The sequence below is a fragment of the Pseudonaja textilis genome, chromosome 4 (assembly GCF_049901715.1).
Source record: "Pseudonaja textilis isolate UNSWEBS1 chromosome 4, rPseTex1.2, whole genome shotgun sequence".
Lineage (NCBI taxonomy): Eukaryota > Metazoa > Chordata > Lepidosauria > Squamata > Elapidae > Pseudonaja > Pseudonaja textilis.
In genome coordinates this window covers 19,047,960-19,065,804 of record NC_141993.1, presented here as the reverse complement: position 1 = coordinate 19,065,804, position 17,845 = coordinate 19,047,960, and the positions used below count along the sequence as shown (strand labels likewise).

The 17,845-nt window shown below is 44.8% G+C and overlaps 1 long non-coding RNA gene across 1 annotated transcript; it reads right to left on the bottom strand.

Moving 5' to 3' along the window:
• Window positions 1-1,475: 1,475 nt before the first annotated feature.
• On the bottom strand, window positions 1,476-11,824 carry LOC148125763 (uncharacterized). Its single transcript, XR_015743684.1, has 3 exons — window positions 11,715-11,824; window positions 11,102-11,341; window positions 1,476-1,557 (listed from the first exon to the last, which is right to left on the bottom strand). It is a non-coding gene; the product is annotated as an uncharacterized LOC148125763 (long non-coding RNA).
• Between the last annotated feature and the right edge of the window lie 6,021 nt (window positions 11,825-17,845).

Below are 17,845 nucleotides of genomic sequence, written 5' to 3'. Positions count from 1 at the left end.
TTGCAGTGTCCCGGGGACCTTCTGACAAGCAAAGTCAGTGGAGAAGCCAGATTCACTTAACGACCGGTTTGCTAATTTAACAACTGCCATGGTTCACTTAACAAAAGATCGCACGAAAAGTCATAAACTGGGGCTTGCTGACTGGGTGTGGCTTGGTGGTCATGTGACCGACTGGGCATGGCTTGTATGTAAATATTGTAAATATTTGTGTAAATATTGAATTTTTTATTAAAAAAAGAGAGCAGCTTTTACCCAAAATCGGGCAAATCAGATAGAGTTGCTTGCAGTATCACAGATTCACTCAGAGACCTATCTTTCTGCAATCTGCTGCCTGAGTCTGCACTGAAAAATAGAAGCTTCAGTCCAAAGGAAGGTTCGGCTCTGCTCTCAGGTCTCTTCTCCCTCATCCTCCAATCCCCTGAATACCACGCCTGACTGGGCCTCAGGGAAGCCTTTTGGGTGAAGGCAAAGCAGTACAACAATGATTTAGATTAACTAGAAAGCAAGAAATCTAACAGGAGGGGAGGGGAGGGGCCAGCCAGTGGCACGATTTGCCGATTCTCTGAACTGCACAGAGTCATAACAACCGGTTCTATCGAACCAGTCCGAACTGGTAGAATCCCACCCTTGGAGTTCTCCAATCTTTGGGACCTCCTGAACCCCAGCGAACCCCCAGCAGTCCACCACTGGGCAAAACTCCGTTTACAAATGTCTCACTGAGAGACATAAATTCTGGACTCATTTGTGGTGGTAAGTCGAGGGCTACCTGTACTGTGAGTAAACGAGGAGAAAGCAAGGCAAGGGGCCTGCAATAAAAGCCGTGATCTCTTGAGTGTTGATCTGCTATTGTGGATTGTGCACAGACTGGTATCACAAACACCCACCCTGAGGGAGTTGGCAGGGAAAGACTCACGTGAAGGGACCTATTCACCACACTCCACCTGCAGAGACGTTCCAGTGACTAATTTCCTCAGAGTGGTTTATTGGTGGGAGTGGCTAATATCTCCTGACTCTCGGCTCAGCTGTGTGGCTTCACTGCAATAAAACACCCCCTCCTTTGGCTCACGGTAACTATGGAGGTGTGTCGAAATAAGGAGCTAAGTTTCTTTAAGAGTGTCTAGAATTATTTAAAAAAACAGCTTTATACACAGCTGGATAATGAAAAGGCAGGATTTAGGACACATGAAGAAATCTCTCTGAGCTCAGGCAACATATTTAATAAAAATAGGTCGATGTCCCTTCTAGTTCTTCCTTGAGCTCTGAGGCAAATTGCCCAGAATGAATTAAAACAGTGCAAGAGACCTGCAGCAAAAAGTTACTGGAAGGTCTACAGTGAAGATGCTGCATTGTTATATGGGTTATAAACAATCCCATGATGTCTCTTTCAAAGGTGGTTGGATTTTGTCTCTTGATTTAAAGAATCAAGGTCCGAAAATATCAGAAAATATGCAAACCGGTTTTCAGTTTGGATGCAAGGATCATGGTTGCTGACCATCCTTCCTCTTCTCATAACTTAGAAAGGGGAGGAAGTTGGGACTATAATGGGGCCTCTTCTTTCTGCAGATGATAGAATAGAATAGAATCGAACAGAATAGAATAGAATAGAATAGAATAGAATAGAATAGAATAGAATAGAATTCTTCATTGGTCAAGTTGATTGGACACACAAGAGATTTGTCTTTAGTGCATATGCTCTAAATGTACATATGAAAAATAAAATGCATTCATCAAGAATCACAAGATACAACACTTAGTGACAGTCATAGGTTATTAATAAACAATCCAATCATACTAGGAAACAAATAAAACAATATAAATTGTAAAGATAGTCATAGGTTACTAATAAGGAATCAAATCATACTAGGAAACAAAACAATATAAATTGTAAAGATACAAGCATGGTTATAGTCATAAGTGGGAAGAGATAGGTAATAGGAAGATCTGGTGAACTCTGGCCCCCATTGGGGTGAGAGTGAGAGAAACTGTGTTGGGGAAAAGACCCTGCACCATATTGGCAATATTGGGAAATCGGTGCTAGCAAAGAAGGGGAAATGTACAGTGATGCTCGTCTATGTTAGCACTAATAAAACTTAAGACTTATATACTGCTTTATAGTGGTTTACAGCAGTCTCCAAATGGTTTACATTGCCCCCAACAACCTGGGTCCTCATTTTAGTGACCTTGGAAGGATGGAAGGCTGAGTCAGCCTTGAGTTGTTTAGGATCAAACTCCAGGCTGTGAGCAGAGTTAGCCTACAATACTGCATTCTAGCCACAGTGGTTCTTTATGGATGATTTGGACATAGCATGGATTTTGGTATGTTTTAACCAGCCATGCTTTCTTTTAAATACCCAATTTTCCTTCCTTCCCCCGTGTTATTCCTCTCCTTCTAGTTGGTCACCCGGATGCTCATTAAAGGAAATACACTGATTCAACAGTGATGATTAGGGACTGGAGACTAAAACATATGAAAAATAGTTACAGGAACTGGGCCTGGCTAGTCTAGTGAAGAGAAGGACCAGGGGAGACATGATAGAGGTCTTCCAATATTTGAAGGGCTGCCACAGAGAGGAAGGGGTCAAGCTATTTTCTAAAGCACCTGTAGGACAGACAAGGAATAATGGATGGAAACTGAACAAGGAGAGATTTAACCTGGAAATAAGGAGAAACTTTCTGACAGTGAGAACAATCAACCAACGGAACAAAAATTGCCTTCGGAAGTTGTGGGAGCTTCATCACTGGAGGCTTTCAAGAAGAGATTGGACTGCCATTTGTCAGAAATGGTGTAGGGTTTCTTGCTTGGGCAGGGGGTTGGGCTGGATGACCTACAAGGTCCCTTCCAACTCTGTTAATCTGTTAAAAACAGTTATCAGAATCAAATCCAACAAACCTGACTTTGGATTTAGTTCTTGACACTTTCTGCAGCAACAGAGGATTTCATCTTTACCAAGACAACACAGGTGGTCGCTAGATTGGCAACATATTGACTTTTAAAAGACCAAGAAATCGAGTATCATCTTAATGAACCTGCCCTGTCAGGATCTCTATGTCTTAAAACCAGCAACCATTTTGTAGCTGAGCTTATTTCAGGTTTTAAAACCTGCATTGAAATTATGGGAGGGAAGAATCATCAATTGTTAAAAAAAAAAAAAGTTTAGCATGTAGATCAGGGATCTCCAAACTTGGCAACTTTAAGACTTGTGGACTTCAACTCCCAGAATTCCTCAGCCGGCTAAGTTTGGGGACCCCTGATGTAGATAGACAAACAGACACCAAAGGACATTCTTGGTTATGAAAAGTATTCTGTGTGGCACTCCCAGAGATGACTCCACCCTGTTGTACTAATTTCCTGCTGTCATTGATTGTCAGAAGCAAAACAGCCGACTAGTCACCAGAGAGCTGACAGCAGTTGATTGGAAGGATCAGATTGCTGGTTTCCTGCTACTAGTGGAAAACCTGTTTTCTAATGTAACCTTGATTCCTAGGTTGCTAGGAATGAGCTAAGTGCCTTTGTGTGGCAGAGTAAATGTATATACAAGTAGGTGCTCAGAGGTTCATAACCTCAGATATCTAAGGCAGGGGTCTCCAACCTTGGCAACTTTAAGACTTGTGGACTTCAACTCCCAGAATTCCTCAGACAGCTTTCCACAAGTCTTAAAGTTGCCAAGGTTGGAGACCCCTGATCTAAAGGAACAATCAGTATGGCTCTTGAGATTTTTTTTTTTAAAAAGGTCTCCATTTTTCCATGTTAGGCCCTTTGTCCTTACTCAGTTTACAGCCTCAAATTCTATCATACCACCATTAATGATCAAGGCTCTGCGAAACTTGAGTTCCTCCATTTTGTTTTCACCATCAGAAAAACTACATGCTTTTGTTAGTTGCTTATTGCTCCCAGAGCTGCCAGTGCTATGTGAAAGCTAGAATCTCTTCTATTTTCATTCATTTAAAAATAAGATGAGAAAAGAGAGATCCTGTGCTTGTTTTCTGCCCTGCGACAGGTGTATCTTACTAAGACATTCATATTTTTTCCTGTGTATTCCTCCATTCTGGGGGGGGGGGAGGGTTCCCTAAGAAGTGAAATGTGGTTGTGACATATGTGTATGTGGCAGGCAGCCTCATCCATGAAAATACAAAGCATAGAAGACAAGGACACATGCATACTGGCACTAAAGCTATAGAACATGGGTCCCCAAATTTGGCAACTTTAAGACTTGTGGACTTTAACTCCCAGAATTCTCCAGCCAGCATAGCATTCTGGGAGTTGAAGTCCACAAGTCTTCAAGTTGCCAAGTTTGGAGACCTCTGCTATAGAAAGAAGAGAATGGAAAAGAAGCTAATTTAACAAGAAGAGGTAAGAGGCAGTTTCTCAGCTTTGCAAGATGCCAGCACTGTGTTGTGGCAGGTGTTGTGTGGTGGCCAAGAGCATCTCCTGCAGCAGATGATTACTTTGCATGGTTCCATTAGCTGAAATCTGCATTTGAAGACAGAAGTCTGAAGCAATTATATCTAGTTTGTGGCTTAGCCTAGTAGATACAAGCTGCTCTCTTGCCTGAAAATTATTTTTTGATGAGTGCTCTTCAAGTTTCCTCCTTTAAATTTGCAACTCTAGAAGTTCTGGAACTCCTGAGTCAGGAGTCTCTCCAAAGTTTTGGAGAGGAATGCATTCCTGACCATGACGCAGAAAGAAAATTGAAAAGAAATGGGAATGTCATTTACACAGAGCTGAACTGGGAAGTAAGATTAAGTTCTAAAGAAGGGATGCCCAACAGTGGTGGGATTCAATTTTTTTTACTACCGGTTCTGTGGGTGTGGCTTGGTGGGCGTGGCAGGGGAAGGATACTGTAAAATCTCCAGTCAGAGGTGGAATTTGCCGGTTCTCCAAACTACTCAAAATTTCTGCTACCGGTTCTCCAGAACTGGTCAGAACCTGCTGAATACCACCTCTGATGCCCAACCTTGGCAACATTAAGATCTTGTAGACTTTAATTCCCAGAATTCTGGCAGTTGAAGTCCACAAGCCTTTAAGTTGCCAAAGTTGGACACCTCTGTTCTAAAGTCGGTCAATCAATCCAAAGAGGGCTGGAAGGGACCTTGGAGGTCTTCTAGTCCAACCCCCTGATCAAGCAGGAGAGCCTCCATTTGAGACAAGTAACTGTCCTGTCTCTTCTTAGAAACCTCAAATAAGGAAGCACCCACAATTTCTGAAGGCAAGCCGTCTTCAGACAAAGTCTTTAGATAGATTCTGTCGTGAGCCTTTTCCCTATGGAAAATAGCTGTATGATCAAAACATACCTCATTGATTTTTCTTAAGTAGGCATAAGTGTGCATTGATGAACCTTTGCCCATCATTCACCCTCTGGACTACGTTACCTTTGAATTGGGCAATGATATCTAGGGCTGCTTTGACATGGAAGACATTTGGAAGCTGACTCAGCAGAGCAATTTCTTTTGACTAAACAAAATTAATGAGCACAGACTTAGAGAGTTTAAATAATTCTGTGACACCATTGTGGCTGATAAGATATACAAATACAGTCATGGATTAATTAAAAGAATGAAAATTGATGTAATTCTGGTTTTACAGGGTTGTATTTTAGACATTAAGAAGAACATAGTGGGGTTAAGACCTACCTAATCCAATTTTTCTCTTTACAGAAATATCTGTGGGAACCCATAGGAGAAAATGACCCCCAATACTTGGCTGTAATTAGTAGCCAGGGGTTTATTCTTTCCCTGAAAGTGACTGGTACTCAGAGATATTTGGGTAGCCATTCATAGCCTTACCCATTAATCCCCTTTTAAAATCAGTTCCATTACTTAACAGTGCAGCAACTGTAAGTAATTTAAGGACACTAGCAACTTGGCTAATTCCTAACTCTTCACAAATCTGAATAAGACCTCTGGGATAATCACTGCAAACCTCTTTTCATAACATCAAGTTGAAAAGTTTTAATTAATTCCCACTAAGGGTTTTTATGTTTTTAAATATATTTTTTAAAATAGCTAGATGATAAACAGTCAGGTAATGAATGGTTGAAGATAGATGGATGGATGGATGGATGGATGGATGGATGGATGGAGAGAGAGATGTAGTGGCACAGTGGTTAAATGCACTATTGCAGGCTAAACTCTGCAGACTGCCAGGAGTTCGATCCCGATCACCTCAAGGTTGATTCAACCTTCCATCCTTCTGCGGTTGGTAAAATAAGGACCCAGATTGTTGAGGGCAATATGCTGACTCTGGAAACCACTTATAGAGGGCTGTAAATCACTATGAAACAGTATATAAGTCTAGATGCTATTGAGAGAGAGAGAGAGAGAGAGAGAAAGAGAGAGAGAGAGATACTGCACTCTTATCTAATGAGTGGTAAATTTATTCAGGTAAGAAGCCCTTCAGGAGAGAAATTCCAGAATCTGTATTAGAGCAGTACATTTATCAAGTAAATGACAATTGTCACACAAGATCTTGTGATTTTAACATTGGCCCCCAAAAATATTGCATTAAAATGTACTTAGATTTATTGTTATTATTTCATGGGCCCACTTGATAAAAAGTGTCCATGAAAGAGACATAAGCAAGATGGATCAATGACATCAGCAAGTATTGTGGGGCCCAGTTGGCAAAGAAAGCTCAGGGCCCTAATTGGTTGTTAACATGCCGCAGTGGATAGACAATGGCTAGAATGGTGATTGATGATGATGATGATGGTGATGATGATGATTTAATGGGAAATAGGTAACCTTGGCCCCTCCATTTATTCTTAGATCTCTTCATTGGCAGAGAGTTCTTTCATGAAAAACATCCCAGAACTCTAAATGCTCAGGACCAACAGATCATTATCTAAGGGACTGGCTAGTTCCTGGCTAGTTCCTATCCACCCATCCATAGGACCAGGCAGAAGGGGTACAATCAATAAATATCAATTAAGTAAGTAAAGAGAGAACAAAAGAAGAATCCAATAAGTATTGATTTTCAAAGGGACACAATAAATAGCTAGACATACAGAACATCTAGAAGTCAGTAGAAATTTCAAAAGTCCAGCAATTTCCTTGTGAATGATTCATTGCAAATACGTGATGACAGTCCCACTACACAATATACCGGCTGGCAGAGTTTACTTTAACGCATTACTACACTATTTGCTTTGGTTGCTTTCATAAGCTTCTGCCGGTTACAAGCAATTTTACAGGCTCCTGTGAGTCATCCTACTGCTGACCAGGGAATATTTGGAAACATCTTTAATCTTGTTCTTAAAAAAATAACTTTGGCGATGACCAGGTGATCCGACACTGAGTTAAATAACAATCCAAGGTAGGTATCCGCTCTGGAAGCCATATTAGTACCAGAAGCTTCCACGCTGTTACATTCCTGTGCCTGGGAAAATAGGAGGGGGAGAATGGTAGAGTGTTGGTAGTTAGACATAATAGCATTCTTCTCTTCAGTCAAGGTCATGTTATTCCTGCACCTGGAGGAGGAGTGGTTGAAGGGAGGTCTCTAGCTGGGGTGGATGGTGATTGGACCATGCAATGGACTGATGGGTCCAGGGGTTTGGTTTTGGACTTTTGAATTACTAAGGGAAAACCCAGCACTCTCAGATTTGGGTTTTCCCTTTTGGATGATAAGAATTAAGATGAATTTTATTGAATAAGGAATGAAATAATAGTATGTGATAAAACTTGCAGATGTGACAGATATAAGAAAATGTGTGTAATTAATATAGAGATTGAATAAGAATATAGATAATATTGTAAAACAAGGCATGAGAATAATTTAAAAAAACTAAATAAGCTGTAATATGAAATGGAATTTGATAAAATGAGAGTAATGAATATAGAAATTGAACAAGAATATTGACAATATTGTAAAACAATGTATGGGAATATTTAAATAAAAATGAAATAAGTAATAATATGAATTTGGATATGAAAACTGAATATGTAATTATGGTCACGTTTGTATTGAAATATAAAAACCTGGAACCGCACTGTTCACCTAAAGGGATGTTTTTTAAAATATAAAAATAAAAAATGTATTGCAAAAAAAAAAAAAAAGATTTGGGTTTTCCCAGATATGCCAGTATAATAAAAGGAAACTTCGAGAAGATGCCTGTCTCGGAGTTTTTAATTGGAGCTGAGTTTTTCTGGAACTCTTACAGAAATAAAGCCAGATTTTTTTAAAAAAAAAAAAGTTTAAAAAAAGTTTTTTTAAAAAACATGGCGTCCATTTCATCCATGGAGTGAACGTAGAGGCACAAGCCTCAATACCACATGCAAGATTTAAGCTTCTTTCTCTCTCCATGTCTCACACGCCTGCTGTGGGACCCTCAACAAAGTAGAATGACACTTTGTTAAGGGTCCCCACAGCCTGAGACAAAACCTCTTGGAGTCCATGTCTTCCACAGATAGTACCAACTTTGCTGGATCTTAGATTTTATTTTACTTAAAGTTGGACCTTGTATTATTCAAGCTCAACTCAAGGAAGGTTGCAGGGTGTGGTCAGAAAACCTCAAGTTTGTGGCTGGATGGCACAATCAAGGCTCCACCTGATTCTGATGTGTGTTGCAAAGGCAGTGCATATGAAAACCTCACAGAGTGGCAATTACACCATCATGGCCACGATATTAACTTTTATTCACCATATCCTGCAGATACTCCTTGGAAAAAAAAATTTTTTTTCTTAGAACTCATCACTAACTGTCTCAATTGCACATGGCATTTGTCTGAGTGCCACATCTAATCAAATACTGTGAGACAGTGGTGAAGCACATGATTTCATGTGTCTCAATTTCTCATAGAGAAAGCATCGCAACAGAGTTGTCTTGCAATCCCTGGAGGACAGCTGACAGTCCTGGTGACAAAGCCACAGTAGATGGAGAAAGCATCTTGATTGTGGAATAACAACTTCTGATATTCCGCCAAGCATAGAACTTGCTGACTCTGAATTATAGGCCTTCATTTATTCATAGAAGAAATGTTTCAGTTCATGTTATATGCTCAGACTCTTGACACATGATTGAAACTCCACTCTGCATATAAAAACGGGCAGGGCTTTGATTGTGCAGTCATAGCAGTTATTTTGACTATGTAAATGCCATAATCTGAAGCTATTATGACAGTAAACCATATTGCAAATATATATTTGAGGAGAAATTGCACTGGAGAACATGATTTTTAAAAAAATATATGTGTGTATTTCAATGCATATGAGGATGTGTGTTTTAGTGTAAGCTTTCTAAATTGTGGAGCAATACAGAACTGAGAGCTGGAATGGTTGAACAGGTCCAGAAGTGATGAAGATTAGAAGATTAATGATTGAAATGAGAATCAATCACTTTTGTGAGGCAAAACATGGAACTATAGTCCTTTTCACACTTGTACCTGGACTGTTGGAAGGGGGAATGGCAACAATTTTTGAACCAAGGTGCCTCAAATGGACTAACTTACAGAGTGTCTCCAAAAGCTAGGATTCATGATTCCTGAGAGAATGAAGTTGGAAAAGTTGTGACTGTTTCAGTGCTGCTGACTGCAGCTGGGCTGCTGCTGGGGTTATATGATCATATTTTCAGCTTTCCGTGACAGTTTCCCAGCCAGTCTCACACACCTTGCTCTCTTTCCTTACTTGCTTGATGGGATGGGATGGGATGCGGAAGGGAAGGGAAGGGTCAGGTGCTTCCTGTCAGATTCTCACATGACAATTCAATGGAAAAGCCCGAAAGTTGGAAGTTGTTCCGGCTCCCACTGCTTTTTTGCCCACCCATGGTCATTCCTTTTCACTAGGTAAGGAAATATCTCTGAAATGATGACCAATAGGGCACAAATTGTCTAGCTGAGATTAAAATTCATTTCGTACTGTGAATTCCCAACCTTTACCAGGTGCAGCAGAACCTAAAACCAAACAAATATCTCATCTGTATGATGATCAAAATACTGAAACACTCTTCAGTCAGCATGCAAAGTGTGAGCAAATAGAAGCAGGATCTTGGCATAAGCCCTATGCCTAGCCTACTTGATGTATTCAGCTGATGTTTCCTAAGATGCCCAGCTAGAAATAGTTGGGTGCAAGTCTTCTTGTTAAATGTTGAGACTTTCACACACACACACAACCACACTGTGAGTGGGGAAGGGGAAAGAGCAAGAGAGAGAGAGAGAGAGAGAGAGATTATACAATAATCACCTCTTCATTCAAGTATTCTTCACTCCAGACCTTGACCAACCAATATGAAACAGAAAAATACTTATGATAGGCAACAGGGCAATGATACTGAGTATTAGCCGACATCAGCTCATATAAAGCAGTACTAATAATTCACATGATCTTGATACTATCTGTTGTGGTTCACCAGCATCTGATGTGGATGGCAGCAGAATTGGACAGTGAGGAAGAAAGGGGACCAATCAGGGAGTCTGGAGAGGACTCACCTCACTAGTGCTGACACAGAAGGCGTTTTTTGAGTGCTATGCGCATACACAAAGCACACTCTCATAAAACCAGTAGGAAAAAATTTGAAATCCCACCACTGGATGAGAAGCATAGATCCCCAAAGCAAATAAAGTGCAGAAGAACAGAACCAGCAGGAATTTCTTCATTTTCCCCAAAGGGCTCTCTCTTTTATAGTCTTGACATTCCCAATTTTAACCATCTCAATCAAGATATTCACATTTCTGAAACGCTAAGCTTTTCTATCCAGTCTTCTGCCGCTATTGCTACCATTTGATTCCTCTAAAGGAGAGTTCCTCCTTTTTTAAAATTAAAAAAAAAAACCATGATCATCCATAGTTGGTGCTCAGATAGTAAGGTGAATATCATTTTCAGGAACTATATTCTTGCTTCAACTACCCCCTGTGTTTCTCGTAGTAAATGGGATGAGTCAGATTTTTCGTTTCTGAGAACCAGACAGAGCTATGGTCAATACTTGAATAGTGTGTCATTAGGGTGCAATTAATGCAACAGAAGAGTCAGCCTTGTGTTGCACAAAGTTGCACTGCTTCACAGCATCCGTGCCATGTGGTCCCCGTGGCCAGGGTCACAAGACCAAGCCATCCTGGATGGCTTTACTTCTTGCTAAAAGTCCCTTCAGCCTAGCCAAGCATTGAGGTTTACCTTAAAATATCCTGATTCGCAGTTTTTTTTTCTAACTCTTCTTGCAGCTGTTTGAGGTTCCTCATTTGTCCCCAAATCTCTTTAAGATGCTTGAGAACCAAATTAGTCAGGCTAACTGCCCCTCTCCTTCTTCATAAGAAGAAAGGAAGAGAATCTACTCAGGGTTATCCAGCACATGGGATCGTCTTCCAGAGACCATCAAATCCAACTTTCATGTGAAATTCTTTAGTTATGAAGATGCTGAAAGAATAACAAGAGCACTTAAACTTATATATATATATTGCTTTACAGTGCTTTACAACCATCTCTAAGTAATTTACAGAGTCAGCCTATTGCCCCCAACAATCTGGGTCCTCATTTTACCACCTCAGAAGGATGGAAGGCTGAGTTCAACTTTGAGCCTGGTGAGATTCGAACTGGCAAATTGCCGGCAGCCGGCAGGCAGCAGAAGTAGCCTGCAGTACTGCCCTCCAACCACTGTGCCACCGCAGCTCATGGAGGAGCCGAGAAGAGAATGGAGGAGATTCTCTTTCATTCATGGACAGCTGGATCCTACAGATGTTGATTCTGAAGATCCCAAAATTCAGGGCTCCTCAGAGACGAACCTCCGTACCTTTTTTTTCTTTCTTTTGTGAATTTAAGTGTGTGTCACTGGGTTTTGCTCCAGCTTCTCCTGCCCCTTTGCAAGAGGATGAAATCTGTTGCTCCGCCTTAGTTTATGGCACTCCAATTCTCCAGGCCATTGAACCCCAGGCTTGCATAATGCACACACATCTGCTACGTATGGAAATACCCACCCAGCTATGAGTCTGCTGAAGACAGTCATTTCTAGTAAATACCAGGCAAAGGAAAGGGATATGAATCTAATTATAGAGACAGATAGGCTTTCTTAGTAAACTGGCCACCCGGCAGCCACAAAACCTGCTAAGTGAATCTGGCCTTCCCATTGACATTGTTTGTCAGGTGGTCGCTATGCTCTCGGGACACTGCAACTGTCATAAATAGGAGTCAGTTGCCAAGCATCTGAATTTGAATCACCTGACCATGGGGATACTTCTATCATTGTAAGCAGGGATGGGCTTCAAAATTTTTTAGCAAAGGTTCTCTGTCCGGTTGCTGGATGGGTGTGGCCTAGTTGGCCTCCTGTGCCACAGCGGAGGCTTTTCTCGAGCCTCCGGGAGGGCGAAAACTCTCTGGAAGCTGGAAATGGGCCCATTTCCTGCCATCTTGAACTTCTGGAAGGCCTGTTTTTCACCCTCCCTGAGCCTCTGTGCACTTACCTGCACTTACCTGCATCCCAAATGGGCCACATGGGGACTCCGGGGAGGGGAGGGGAGAGGAGGGCCAGCCAGGAGTGGAATTTGGGGGGTTCTCCAAACTGCACAGAATCTTAACTAGGGGCTCTCCTGAACCCCTGCGAACCCGCAGCAGCCCAACTGTTATGTCCTGAGAACTCTAGGAGTTCTCACTCAGATCCATTCACTTTGAGTGGGCGTTCTCCCCCTTTCCTCATTGGCTGGTTCCCCCCAGCAGCCGGCTATAAAAGCAGGCTGCGGGGTCCAACCAGTTGCTGATTGCTGCGAGCCAGTTCCAGGCGTGGCAAGCACGATCAGCCCTTTATTGTATAATAAAGTATTGTTGCACTCATGCTCTGGTTCAGCCTCTCTTTTCCCAAACTTAACACTGGCGACGAGGATGGGATGGCTACCAGAAGCACCATGCAACCGCTGAGTCACTAGCCGCCGATCTGCAGCCAGAGAGAGCGATCGGTCGGCGATAAGAGAAACGCTGATCCGCATGCCAGAGAGAGCGGTCAGCAAACAAAAAGAGCAAACAAAAAGAGCAAACGCTGATCCGCTGACAGAGAAAGCGGCCAGCAAGCGATAAGTAGCGAACGCTGATCCGCAGCCAGAGAGAGCGGTCAGAATCGATAGTTAGAAGCGTCTGTAGCCGCTTGTTAGCCCAGCTACAGGGAAAGTGAAGCGCTGCGAGCCGCAGCCGCTCAGTATTAGGCGCGAAATTCAAACGGCTGCCATTTGAATTTCAACCCTAAGGGCACAGCACAGCGCTGTAGCCAAGTCACTGACACCCACACAGGCGCGAATCCAAACGCCGCCAACGGCTAACAGCCAAACGTGGTTATCCCAGAGAGAAAGAGAGGACTGCGAAAAGCCTCTCTGGAGCTGAAATCACTTGCCTGCCACAGGCACTAAAACATTGTCTGCTGCCCCAGAGAGATTTTTTTCCACAGGAAGTTCTACCGGTCCCAGCACCATGAATTCCAATCCAGTCTTCCCAGCGTTCAAACCAGATGAGGAGAAGTGGGAATCATATAAGAACCGCTTTAATCATTATATCGATGCAATTGGCCTGGCGGATGCTGGAGAACATCGGAAAAAATCGTATTTCCTGATCTACTGTGGAGCCACCGTTTCGATACTGCCACGGCCCTCGTGGCCCTCGTGAGTTGAAAAATGTTCCGTGGTCTGAGTTACTTGAAATCCTCACTAACCACTATTCTCCCAGGCCCTCACAGATTGCCAGGAGATTCACCTTCCGTATGAGGAAGCAAGCGGACAAGGAGACCATCAATCAGTATATGGCCGCCCTCAGAACAGCAGTACTGCATTGTGGGTTTGGAACCTACCTGGAGGACATGCTCCTCGATCAATTAGTCTGCGGGGTCAAGGACCTCCACCTGCAAAGGCGCCTTCTCGCAAAAAGAGACCTCAACCTCGCACAAGCAATCGAGGAGGCCTTGGCAGCTGAGCTGGCAGCACACTCAGCCACCGAAATCCATGGCCCAAGTGCCAAGCTGACATCGCTTCCAGTCCACTCCGAGGAGGTGGTAGCAGAGGAAACCATCAGTGATGGAAACGACGTCCACCGCCTCTCCAACGACAGACGACCGCAGGTAGGAGCCAAACAAGAAAACATCGGTCCACCCAAGCACATCACCCTGTGCCTAGCCTGCGGGGGATCTCATCAGAGGTCTGCAAGTTTAAAGGAGCGACCTGCAATAACTGTCATAAAAGGGGACACATCGCGAGAGTCTGCCAAGCCCCTCAAAGCTCAGCACAAAGGCACCCCCCCTCGCACTCGGGACCACAGAGGCAAGTATTGAACTGTCGCACGCACCACCATGCCAAGCACACTTGCCACACTGTTAGTAAAATTTCTTTATCCGTTTCCTTAGAAGGTAAACCGTGCCGTATGGAGGTTGACACTGGGTCAGCGCTCTCAATTATCTCGTGGAACACCCTCAAGAGGCTCCAACCTAGCCTGTCCACTAGCCGGCTCCAGAGATGCCAGTTCAGCCTGAAGGACTACCAGGGGAAGACCATTCCTGTAATCGGCAGAGGCAAGTTCCTTGTCAGTTTTAAAGCTTTTAAAGGTCACCTACCTCTAGTGGTAGTTAACGGCAATCTCCCCACCTTATTGGGGCTCGATTGGTTTCCCCATCTCGGCCTAGGGCTAACAGGAGTCCATGCTGTCTCAACCTCAGACACTGACTCCTTATTCGCTGATTACGCAGATGTGTTCAGCGAAGAGCTGGGGTGTTATAACGGTACCCCCATCTCATTCTCAGTTGACCCCCAGGCGGTCCCAATCAGGCTAAAACCGCGTAGGGTCCCATTCGCTATTCGGCCAAAACTAGATGCGGAATTGGATAAACTGTTAAAACAAGGGGTCATTGAGCCAACAGATTTCGCCAAATGGGAGACGCCCATTGTCACACCCCTCAAAAAAGACGGTAGCCTGAGAATTTGCTCGGACTACAAGACGACAATCAATAAGTTTCTACAAGTTAGCGCTTATCCTGTGCCTGTCATTCAGCATCTATTACACACATTCGAACCAGGCAGCATTTTTGCTAAATTAGACATGTCTCAAGCATATCAGCAGTTCCCTGTTGATAACCAAACAGCGGAACTCCAGACAATTGTCACTCACAGGGGTGCCTTCTGATGCAAGCGTCTCCAATTTGGCGTAAGTGTTGCCCCAGGTATTTTTCAATCCCTCATGGAGCGGATTTTGCAGGGCCTCCCTGGTGTAGTACCCTACGACGACATCTTAGTCTCGGCCAGGGACAGACCCCAACTCTTCCAGAGAGTTTGAGCAGTGTTAGAGAGGTTCAGACAGCATGGCCTCAAGTTGAAAAAAGAAAAATGTGCCATTGCCACTAGACAGGTGGACTTTCTGGGTTATAAAATTGATGCCTCTGGCATTCACCCCCTGGAGTCCAAGGTTAAGGCAGTCCACGAGGCACCCACCCCAACCTCCAAAACTGAACTTCAGGCGTTCTTGGGGCTATTGAACTTTTACGCATCCTTCTTGCCCCATAAAGCCTCAGTAGCCGAACCCCTACACAGATTACTGGATAAAAAGTCACTGTGGCACTGAGGGCACAAAGAAGACCATGCTTTTCACGCCGTCAAATCACTACTCACGTCAGAGGCGGTACTTATTCAATTCGACCCTAACCTCCCTTTAGTGCTGGCAGCAGACGCATCCCCTTTTGGAATTGGGGCGGTACTAAGTCACAGGCTTCCCAATGGCGCCGAGGCCCCCATCGCCTTTTTCTCAAGGACGCTCTCTGCAACGGAGTGCAATTACAGCCAGATCGATAAGGAAGCCCTAGCAGCTGTTGCAGCCGTGAAAAATTTCACGAATTTCTCTTTGGCCATTTTTTCGAGCTGGTCACGGACCACAAGCCCCTCCTGGGCCTACTAGCCGGGGACAAACAGACCCCTCAAGTCCTCTCCCCTAGGATGACAAGGTGGACCCTCTTCCTAGCAGCCTACTCCTACAGACTTATACACCGCCCGGGTAAAACACTGTCCCACGCTGACGCTCTCAGTCGCTGCCCCTTGCCGGCTCCGGCTGAAGACCCTGCTCCTATCCATGCTATTTTCGAGATCACCCAGTTGGACCTACCCATCACTGCCCTTGACATTGCTGCTAAAACCAAGGCAGATCAAACGCTCGCGCAGTTGCTCGACTGGGTGAGGAGGGGGTGGCCAGGTGGAAATGTTGAAAACAAATTCACACCTTTCAAGACTCGCATGCAGGAGTTATCCAGTTTGCAGGGCTGTCTACTATGGGGCACTCGAGTGGTCATCCCGGCCTCACTGCGTACCCGAGTTCTGGAGGCGTTGCACGAGGGACACCCTGGCATCGTGAGAATGAAGGCATTAGCACGCAGCTACGTGTGGTGGCCGGGTCTCGACGAGGACATTGTCAATTGGGTAAGTTCCTGCAGCATTTGCCAGGAATCCCGTCCTGCTCCCCCCATTGCCACCCCTACCAGATGGGAAAGCGCCAGCGCCCCTTGGTCCAGAATTTACATCGACCGGCCCCTTGCATGGGAAGACGTTCCTAGTGGTCGTGGACGCCTATTCCAAATGGATTGATGTAGCACAGCTATCCACGACCACCACACTAGCAATCACCAACGTGTTAACACGCCTGTTCGTAATGCACGGGCTACCCGACTCCATTGTCTCCGACAATGGCCCACAGTTCGCATCGACCGAGTTCAGCCGTTTCGCTGCCAACCTGGGTATCCGCCACATTTTCACAGCCCCATTTCATCCTGCCAGTAACGGATTGGCTGAAAGGGCCGTCAGGACCACTAAAGAAGCCCTGGCTAGGTTCAGCAAGGATGACTGGCACCACAAACTCTCGCGGTTCCTGATGAGCCAACACTCAACTCCTTGTTCAGTCACCAATAAGTCCCCAGCTGAGCTCCTGATGGGCAGGCGTCTGAGGACTGTATTGGACAGACTTCACCCACAATACTGCCCTGACTCTCCCCTCGCTTCCACATCGGGGGTTAGACATTTTATCTTACAGGAGCCAGTTTTCGCGAGGAACTTCGCTGGAGACCCCCTGTGGATCCCGGGAGAGATCGTAGCTATCACCGGGCCACGGTCGTATCGGGTCAGACTGGAGGATGGCCGCGTCTGGAGAAGGCACATAGAACCAACTGCGTAGGCGCCTCAGCACCCTCGCCAGCAGGGACCCAGAGTCACAAGACGAAGGGAGGCCTCATCCTCAGCCCCACATCCACATCATGCCCGGCGACCAGTTCACACCTACAACCGGTCCCGAAAGCCCGAACACGGACAGCAGTGCCCAGACGGTTGACCAGCCCGATCCAGTCTACGGGAGCACATCCCCAGCGACCAACCCTACGAGCACCGGGCATACCCGAACCGAGGGGCACACTGGTGACACTTTGCCGACTCTGCCTTCCCAGGCAGACCCCGAACGGACAGACAGCGTTCCAGAGCTGCGCCGTTCCGGGCGCCAACATAAACCTCCTGCCTACCTCAAAGACTATGCGTGTTCGCATCTGGGGGGAAGGGGTGTTATGTCCTGAGAACTCTAGGAGTTCTCACTCAGGTCCATTCACTTTGAGTGGGCGTTCTCCCCCTTTCCTCATTGGCTGGTTCCCCCCAGCAGCCGGCTATAAAAGCAGGCTGCGGGGTCCAACCAGTTGCTGATTGCTGCGAGCCAGTTCCAGGCGTGGCAAGCACGATCAGCCCTTTATTGTATAATAAAGTATTGTTGCACTCATGCTCTGGTTCAGCCTCTCTTTTCCCAAACTTAACACCAACCCTGACTGTAAGTATGAAAAATAGTCATGTCATTTTTTTCCCGTGCCATTGTAACTTCAGACAGACTAAATGAACTAAATGAGTCAAGCAATCCTAAGTTGCATTAACAGAGGGATACAAT